Genomic DNA, 9,027 nt, shown 5'->3' with positions numbered 1-9,027 from the left:
AGGATTCTAGCTCTGAACAGCACATTTTATTTTCAGCCTGACTCACTGAACACTGATTGCAAGCAATGATTTCTTCTGCTTTCCCATCATCTCCGTGACGCCCTCCTTTTTGTTTGGAGTTTATGGTCACTGACTTCTGGGTTGTGTCATTATTTGTCTTTGTTCCATGTTTTAACCTTTGTTAGAGACTCCGCCATTGTGCAATTTCTGTTCAGTGACCTATAATACCCTAATTTAGTTGGCATTTTGATCCTGGATTCGTGGCAAGCAATCCGTCATATGCAATGCTTCTTTCCCTTTCTGTTTTCATCACTTCACAACTCTTTCATTCCCTTCTACCTTTAAAAAGGTGTCCTGTGTGTTTCCTTACCCTCTTCACACTCCACTCTCCCTCTCCTTAAGTTGCCTTTCACTCATTCTTTCTTTCTCTCTTTATTTCTTCCAAATCAGCTTCCCCTTTCACGCCTGCTTGTCTCTCAATCCCTGCACCATGTCATGTCACTAAGAGGTACTGTAATGGAAGGAGGCATCTGTTCATCCTCTCAGGATGAGTCTGATAAGGAAACTGCTCTTCTGCTGAGGCTGGAAATTTTGCCAGAGCAAGAAGTGTTGGTAGATGAGACAATGGCCATATACACAAGCTCCAGGGAGTAAAACCCATCCTTCTCCTGAAGACCAGCAGCAAGGGCATGCATGTGGTCTTCACCATCACAAGAGGGAGTTGCTATTGCCTGTTTCCATTTTGTTACCAGAGACTGAAACAAAGGAGGAGGAGGGTTAAGCAGCATTCTGGCCAGCTCCTGGCACTGGAGCCCTTCTCTGGATTGCCACTTGACTGCAGTAAAGGGAAGAACCTGCACAGTGCATCACATCTTTCCAACCACATTTCAGGATCCTCTCCCAGCAGAGTCTGGAGGGACCAAACTCAGCCTTGCTGTGCTCGGATTGTGCTCTGTCACAGAGTACCCCTCAGGACAAAGAGCTGGAGCTCTTAATTTCCTTGCCTGCCTTTCCCAGGATCCCCAGTGGCTGAGATCAACTGTGATGTTTTACAGCCATGACAACATCAGGGCAATGCTGTTTTGGAGTCTGAATGCTCAGAGCAGAATTTCTCCCAGTTCGCCTCCCTCTGTCCCCATTGGCTTTGAACAACTCTCTGATGTATTCTTCTGTCAGGAGACCCCAGCCAGGAGCTGCTCACAGGGGAACATGCTTGCATTTCCTCTGGGGAACGTGCTCACATTTCCTCTGGCCGTGGGGACATTAATATTGCAAAGCCTGGGAGACAGCAGCTGAACCAGGAGGGCTGTCTATGCTAATTTCCCTCTGTAACACAATGCCTAACAACATCAGGATCCTCTCCAATGCGGACAGTCATGAGATGCTGATCTTGCTCAGGCAGCATGGAAAACACCTTAACCATGGGACAGCATCAGGTCAAGACAGGGAGATGGACAGAAACTCAGTGCCTTGCTTTTTCAGTCTGGCAAAAGCAAGAGGAACAAGTGTTGTTCATCTTCTGCAACATGGACTGAGATTTGCTGTGCAATTGCTCAAGATAATTAGTTTATAGAGGAGGTAAAACAGGTAAATAACTTAGAAATGGGTTGAGTCCTTTAATTATGATAGTTGTCTGTTTGTCTTTGTATGGTTAGGACCATGTTCACCAATCCTAACAAGACAGCAGCCCCTGTACATGCCCATGCAGGGTTTGCCACATGTCAGTTGGTAGGCAGCCCTGTGTGTGCAGCCCTCTTGTTCCTCTCCTACTTGTATCCAGACAGCCAGTTAAAATAATGAGCCTGGGGAGTCACACTTAGCTGTGGTGCAAGCCCAGGAATGCTCCAGTTCCACAGAGGCTGCATTTTGTCCAGTGTTCACACACCCAGGGGAAGGGCAGAGGCAGAAAAAGACCCAGTGGCTCTTTTGGCAGCTCCTGAATCCCTCCTTTCTATCACTGGGGTGGCATTGTAATGAGAACATGAAAAAGGAAGATAACACTGAAGAGAGGAAAGTAAGGCCTGCTTTTCTCTCTCTCCTGTTTAAAACTAAAGGCAAACCATGGCACATAGGCCTATCAGATCTGTCAGCACGACAACTGGCAATGGGAGGGAAGGAGGAAATGCTATTGTATGCACCATTCTGCTTGGCGGACTCCTCTTGCTGTCTCGGGGAAGAAGAGAGAAAACAGAGGGAAAACAAGATATGGGTGTTCAACAGGGAGCCAGAGATATTTGTTATCAAAATGGAAATGCGCCTCTCTGTTGATGAAGGTGTGTCTGCTTCCCATTGTCTCTCGTGCCAGCCCAGTGAAAGGCTCCTTTGATGGCTCTGTGTTTGTGCACTGTCTATGAATTTGCTTTAGAAGACAAAGGGAGTGTGTGCTTATTGGTAATAAAAAGGAGGTGAGGGCTATATTTCTCTAACCCTGGCTCACCACACAAGCACAATTTCCCTGGGAGCAGCTGTCAAAGGCTTGCAGAGAAAATTGGAAGGCTGTGACTGGGTGGGGGGCCAATGATGAACGGGGATAGTTGCTGCTCTTTTGCAGGGCTAATGTGGCCATCTGCTCTGGTTTAACATTCCTGCTCCAGTCCAAGTACTTCGAAGCTCTCTGGGCCACTCATTCTTCCTCCTCCCCAGTACGCTGGCTTCTGCTAGCGGCGAGGACAGGGCTGGAGGCACACCACTGCCTGCCACATAGTGCCATGTTAGGCTACTGTCCAGGCACTGAGGTGGGACCTTCCCTGCCTGGGGAAAGGAGAGGAGGAATCAATAGCTGTAAGAGCCCGAGGGCTGTACATCTCTCCCCCTTCTACTTGCCCTCCTGATCACCAGTGATCTCAGCTGGGGAGTGCAACAAGGATAGAGATACATGTAAAGCAGCATCCGAATTGCAGAAGTAACACCCTCAGGAAACACGCCAGGCAGTGTAACACCACCCAGCAAAGCTGTGAAAGCTTCAGTACCCAAAGCACAGACAGCCACTCCATCAGGCAGCATCAGCGCTGCTCTGTTATCCAGCCGCTCCGTGGTCCACTCCCCCAGCGCTGCTGCACACCACTTCTCACAAATGCAGCTGACTATGCCAAAACATGGTTTGCACCTGGACTGCTCCCTATTTATCTGCTTCTCACACTCAGTTTCTTGCACGCATCTCCAAGCCCACCTGTGCTCACACTGTCCCTACTCCCTCCATTGCCCATCCTGCCTTTCCACCTCCATTCTGCTCCGCTCTCACATACAACATGGGACCAGGTGTGTCTGTGTGTGCAAATACTGTATCATCGTACACATGCACGCTTTCTCATTAACTAATAGCAGCCTTAATAGGAATGTGTTTCTTTCTTCACCTCTCCTTCCTTGGATGGAAAGTTTAATCAGACATTCATGCTCAGCCAGCCTTGCTCCTTTATCTGTGCAATAAAGAAATGGTTTATGGCAGATAGACACCTCAGACCGAGCTGTCAATTTCACACAGGGCCTTATCGGCGCTCACACATGGTGTAAGGCCGTTGGAAATTAGACGCAGGATTCGCACGTCTAACAAGCAGGGTCAAATGCTTTTTTTTCCCCCCTGCTTTTCCCCTCGACTGCTCCTTCTTCTCCCCTCCCTCCTTCTTCTCTCTGGTTAAAACACTGACAATGGCTTTCAAAGGACAGTCTTCCCTGGCTCCTGGTAAAAGATGTTAATTTATTGTACTCTGTTCTTTATTTGATTATCAGTTTATTAAAACTGCCAGAGGTGGTAGCATTTCTTCTAGAACAAATCCCCTGCTCTCTCCTTTAATCTCTTACCAACTCTATAGGCAAGGCAAAGGCAAGTGGCTGCGGCTGTTTGGGGGATCATGCCCCCTTTCAGTAGGAGGAGAGGCAGGAGGAGATGGGAGCACAGCTGGGTTTCAGTGGTGTAGCCAAGCCACAGTTGCATGCCCTCCAACACAGAGGAGTTGTCCACCAGGAAGCAGACACAGTTGTCAGATCCTCTTCTGTCTTGGACATACTCAATTTCCATTTGTTGAGCTCACTTACACCCTGAACAGGTCTTCTGTGGTGTGTACTGAGTCCCCAGGCATGCACTCTATTGCAGCCCGGACTCTCAGCCCTGCCTAGCAGGGACCCTCTGCCTTCTGCACAATGAAGGGCCACTGTACCCCCATTGCATTCTCCTTTTCTCTAGCTCTTCCAGTCCAACCTTAATGCACCTCTAGCACCACCACTTTGCTCCAACCGGCGCCTCCCGTCCTCTGAGTCCCGTAGCACGAGGGTCCTCCTTGGCCCTGCTCTCTCATTCCCTGTGGCAGCATTCCTTCAGTTCTCAAAGTCAAATGCCCAACACCCAGTTATACTCCCTAATCCAGAATTTTGCTGGAAGGCACCAGAGGTATACTATTGGTGTCCAACTGCAGAAAAAGATGCGGCTGTTTTTACTCAGGCCATCCACACAGCAACAAAGTCCATTGGTATTCAGAGAGCCAAGCCTCCTATGTTTGCACTCAGGGATGGAGTTACTGCAGCAAACTAACTCCTGCTGGAAGCACTGCCTGGTGCAGCCCCAGCCCTACTGAAGCTGCATCCAGGCCATACTCCTTCCAACCCCTGCAAAGCATCAGCCCCCTTCACCCCTTTCAGCAGCTGCAAATGCTTATTCCACTTCTTCTGATCTGCCCTCCAGCTCAGCCACAAATGTACAGGAATATTTTTACAGTGACAGTAGCTTGTTATAGACTGCAGTGCCTGCCACATAAAAGTCAGCAGCAACATACAGGAGCGATTAATGATAATGGTTGACATTTTATACAGTGCCTTCCAGTCTAAGTGTTGCAGGGCACTTAGCAGGTTGCATCAAAATACAGGCCCTTGTTTCCTCCAGAGACAGAAAAACAGCCCCCTGGGGAGAGCAACATGAAAGCTGGTTTAATGGCATGTGGCAAGCATTGTCCAGGAACCTGACTGGGCAGGCAGAGGGGAAGGTTGACTCCCTTCCTTCTGAATTGGAACAGGGCACCCAGCCCTTTCAAACAGCTTTAAAAATCCTCACTTGCATGTCTAACAATGACTCAATTTCAGTGTGTGGGTTTTGTGGGCTTTTTTAGGACACTGATATTGTAATTTCTGGAGGCTTTGGGGTAGATTTACATTTGGCCGAGGGGAGAAGTAGCCCCTTACAATATTGCTGGACCTGCAACGTGGACTCTAGGGGACAGGACAGAAGAGAGGTGGAAGCCTTTGAAGATCTGCTGAACTCCCTCCTCTTCTCTCCTTGCTGCTTACAGGCCTTTTGAAAAGAAAGCCGTGCTCAGCACTGATGATTGTTGCAGGACAAGGAGTCTGTGCCTTCAATTAAGGCAGGTTTCATCCATACCGGGGATTCTGCATATTGCCAAGGCTAATGTCTCCCACACTCAGTGATGTTTCTGAAACATGTTCATCACAACTGAGGACTGTCTTAGCTGACCCATAATTTATTTTTTTTCCTTTCTGTCTTAGACATGTACAGCTGGGAGGGACCTCAGGAGAACATGGTATCCCTCCCTCTTTCACTGAAGCTGAATCATAGATATCCAAAATGTCCTTGCCAGATGCTGGCTAAACCCACCTTTATAAGCCTCTGAGGGAGGAGATTCAATGACTCTCCTGGATAACTTGTTCCCATGCCTCACGCCTCTCATAATTAGAAAGCTTTTCCTTACACCTCACCCAAACTGTGTTGTTGCATCTTTTCCTCTCCCATTTATTTTAAACAAATAAGTAATGAACCAAGCAGTTTTCCTGCCCCCCTTGCTCAGTATGAACTTTTGCATGATTTATGAATGAGCTCCACCCAAAACTTAATTATTTTATTCCCAAATTGGAGGCACTTGAGATTAAGGCCTGAGACCTGGAGAAAATTGATATGAACAAGTAAGAGGCATTTATGCAATATGTTGATTATAAACCAGCACTCCAGGATTTGTACTTCCACAGTGAATGTGATGCCTCAGGGCATTAAGCTCCTAACTCACATGTCAGTGTTGCAGGCAGAGATGGCTGGATAATTAATCAATAATCTCACAAATTTGGCTTCCATTCCTGTCTGTGAGCACTCTGCATGAAGATGTCTCTCCCAGAATCTATTAATAAAAATGGCAGAGGGACTCTGGGTGTGAAACTGTGGTCCTGGTGGTAGTTTTGAATTTGCTTTGCTTTGCAGCAGGAATTAGTTGCAAAAATTCAGGACTTGAAATGAGAGCTGTTTTGGATTGGCTATGCTGCTCACATGATGTTGTCTGTCTCCTGAGTAGCTGAACTCAACCCCTGGAATGAGTTTCAAGGGTGAATAAGAATATCACATTTGATTTCCATTAATGCACTATAACATTTCTTAAAATTCACTTCCCTCAGTCAGACTGATCTATCTATCCCTCTATCTCTATAATTTTATTTCTAGAGCACCCATCACTGCACTGTCTAATTTTTAATTCATCCACTAGAATGTTTGCTGCAAGCTCACATCAAAGGCTCGTAGGTTCCACCAGAGTCAATCAGTTGAAAAATGCAAACAGATGTCTGAAATCTGCTGGCCAAGACATTTCCCTATATCAAATCCCAGTTTTCCAGGCCCTTTTAAACTGCTGAACAGCATTCACAAATCCAGAAAAGGGCTGGGGCACATGGGGGTGAAAAAACCTGACAGTTTAAATTTGCTCAGGGATGACAAAGCTCCACTGGAAATGGCAAAATCTGATGTAAGGGAGAAGAGTACAGTTATTATTTGTATTGCAGGAGGGTCTGGGAGACCCCAGCCAAGTGTCAGGACTGCCTACAAGCAGCCAGTGAAGAACAGAATGGCTCAACAGCAGCTTTTCGGTAGGCAGGAGGTGGTGATACCTTGAGGCAAGGCACAAAGAAAGGCGTAGATCACGTCTTGAGAAACATAAAAGAAACCAGTACAGAGAAGGAATTACTGGTATCGTTTACCTCGCAGAGAAGGGGCTGGCATTTTCATCTAACAAAAGCGGAGGCTGAAAGAGCATCTGATGTCTATGTCTAAAAACAGCAGAGGAAAAAGGAGGAGGGAACTTCAGTCCTCCAGCTAAACAGTAACAGAGGGCAAACAGAGAAAACATTTGTGGCTACAGTTAGGCCAGAAAGAAGAAGGAGGTTCTTTGCCATCAGGCCAGCCGGACCCACTGGTATGCATGAGGACAAACAACCACCAAACCGAAGATGCTCCCACGCTGGTGAAGGTCACGGCCCACAGAGAGGACCGAACTAGTCACACCTGCCATAGGCCAGTGCCACCTGTGTCCCTGGTCACTCATTTCCCCGACATGCCAGAGCACTCCTCATCTGCATCGGGCTGATGCTGGCCAGGCAAGCTCTGGCTGCCCCACACAACCCGTTTGACCAGCCAAGCTGCAGGATCACTGATCTCTAGCAGACGGGCAGTAACAAACAGCCAGACAGCCTCCAGTTCATGTCTCCTTTACCCCACCAGCACCTAACCACAGCCTGTGCTTGCTTCAGCGTGCAGACTTTCACAGAAGTGGAAGAAATAAGCACAGATTTCGCTGTCAATTTTCCCATGGACCTTAAACCTTCCCCAGCTTGGAGAGAGGGAAAAGCAAAGCACATTGCTGTCGGCAAATGCATGAATGAGTCGCTGTCCCCTCACCCTGGTTCCCCGCTGTCTTCACCAGGTGACAGTTCACGTGGGAGGATAAATACAAATAAAGAGAAAGAAGCTGAGGCATTTTGATGACTCATGTAATATTCATTTTGAATTAATTTGTACATGATTCTATAAAAAAGGTACATTCCATAAGATTATTTTTGTGAGCTCTAATTTGCTGCTGGCAAGGAGCAGCGTTTGGGTCTTTTATGGGTATTAGTTCCATAGCATATAGCAGGAGGCAGAGGAAGTTTAATTATGATTCACTGAGCCACATTGTGGGTATGTTTTAAAGCCACTTAATTAGTGTAGAAATATACAGCTGTAATTATCCTGAAATATGGCCTAATTAACCTATGGAAAACCCATACACGCAGCTCAGGAAACTTGGAAGCATTAATAGTCTATTAATATACCGGAGCTGACAGCCCATCATGCTCACATTTGGGAACAGGAAGGCAGAACCTCCTCAAGCATTATCCCCCACTGAGAATAACTACCTGTGCAAGGTGAGGTCTGACCTTCTGCTGTGCTGGGAAGGACTGTGGCAGGTCTGGGGCATCTCCTGCCACTGTCTGTGTATACGAGCTGGAGCGAAGTTGCTGTGGTCCAACTTCTACTGAGATCATCCCAGCCCTTCTCCCCTGTTCTGTCCTCTTCTTAAATCCTGGCATGCATCTCCCTATGTCTCTTGTCCTACATCCTTCCCACTCACTGCAGCCCTCACTAGACATTCATGGAGGCTCAGGAAACAGAGCCATGCCTCTGTCATTTCCCCCTCTCTGGAACTAGAAAAGATTAAATGCTGCAATGGACCTTGTGGATGAATTTCCAGCCCTGGAGAGTAAAGTAGATGATTAGGGAGATAACTAAAGCGTGGATAAAGCAAAAAGGTGATGGCAAAAGGCCTCATGTTTATTCCTGAGTGTTAAAGCTGATAAAAACAGGAAGAACCAATTATCACTTCAAAGACACCTTGATGTCATAGGGTTTCCCAAACCATCTTGCAGACCCAAGAAATCAGGCTTGCATCTTGCCCTTGGAACATTGCGTATAGGAGCCTTTACAAAGCAGAACAGCAAATTAATGCCTTGTCCCTTGGCCCCATCACTTCATAGATGAGGAAAGAGAGACACACGCCTGGAAATTAAATTCCCTGACTATGGTTTCCTTTTATCCTGCTCTAAAAATCAGATCATACTGTCTCTTAGCTGGGAAAATATCCCAATTTTCATAGAAGGGGAATTTTCTTCCACTTGAGCTAAAGAAACAGCAGAAAGACAATCTCTGAATTGGTAGGGAGGGTTGATAGGGGCTGAAGGGAGGGAGGTAGAAAGAAAAGAGAGGAAGGAAGCAGCTGGTGTGAGGTTCTT

This window comes from Phalacrocorax aristotelis, chromosome 22, assembly GCF_949628215.1.
Source record: "Phalacrocorax aristotelis chromosome 22, bGulAri2.1, whole genome shotgun sequence".
Lineage (NCBI taxonomy): Eukaryota > Metazoa > Chordata > Aves > Suliformes > Phalacrocoracidae > Phalacrocorax > Phalacrocorax aristotelis.
The sequence above is the reverse complement of the archived record's forward strand: the minus strand, read 5'-3'. Positions refer to the sequence as shown.